Source organism: Arachis duranensis, chromosome 7 (assembly GCF_000817695.3).
Source record: "Arachis duranensis cultivar V14167 chromosome 7, aradu.V14167.gnm2.J7QH, whole genome shotgun sequence".
Taxonomy (NCBI): Eukaryota; Viridiplantae; Streptophyta; class Magnoliopsida; order Fabales; family Fabaceae; genus Arachis; species Arachis duranensis.
The window spans coordinates 22,067,079-22,068,018 of NC_029778.3; positions in this window are offsets into that span (position 1 = coordinate 22,067,079).

Genomic DNA, 940 nt, shown 5'->3' on the forward strand with positions numbered 1-940 from the left:
TGAGAGCTTGGCTGGCTGTGAAGCCATGTCTAATTCCTGGACCGGAGTCTTAGACTATCATTGCACTGATTCCTGGAATTCTCATTAAGAATTTTGATACCTTTTTCCACTTAATTTTCGAAAAACACAAAAAAATTACAAAATCATAAAAAAAAATATTGTATGTTTCTTATTGAGACACTAGTCTCATTTTAAGTTTGGTGTCAATTGCATGCATTCATTCATGTGTCTTAAGGATTTTCAAGTAATTCTTGATAATTTTCGTGCTCTGATCTTTGAATTCAATTGGCTTGAGTATTTTGTGTGTCTCATATGCATTCTCATTTTGTTAGTGTCAGTAGTATACAAACTGCTAAGTTTGGTGTCTTGCATGCATTGTTATTTGATTCTTGTTGCATTTTGATTTGTTCTTATTATTAAAAATCCAAAAATATTTTTAATTTGTGTCCTTTCAAGTCAATAATACAGAGAATTAAAGATTCAGAACATACAGCAGAGGAATTGCACAGAAAAGCTGGGCGTTCAAAACGCCCAGTGAAGAAGGACAGACTGGCGTTTAAACGCCAGCCAGGGTACCTGGTTGGGCGTTTAACGCCCAAAAGGGTAGAGTTTTGGGCGTTAAACGCCAGAATGTGCACCATCGCCCAAAGAGGTATAGTTTTGGGCGTTAAACGCCAGAATGTGCACCATTCTGGGCGTTTAACGCCAGGATGGCTAAAGGGGGAAGATTTTGTTTTCAAATCAAATTTTTTTTAAGTTTTCAAAATCTTTTGAAAATCAAATCTTTTTCAAATCAATTTTTCAATCAAATCTTTTTCAAAATCAATTTCTTTCCATTTTCAAAAATACTTACTACCAATTAATGATTTGATTCAACAGTTCAAGTATGTTGCCTTTTCTGTTGAGAAAGGTCTAATGTTTGAATCATATCTTTTCTTGA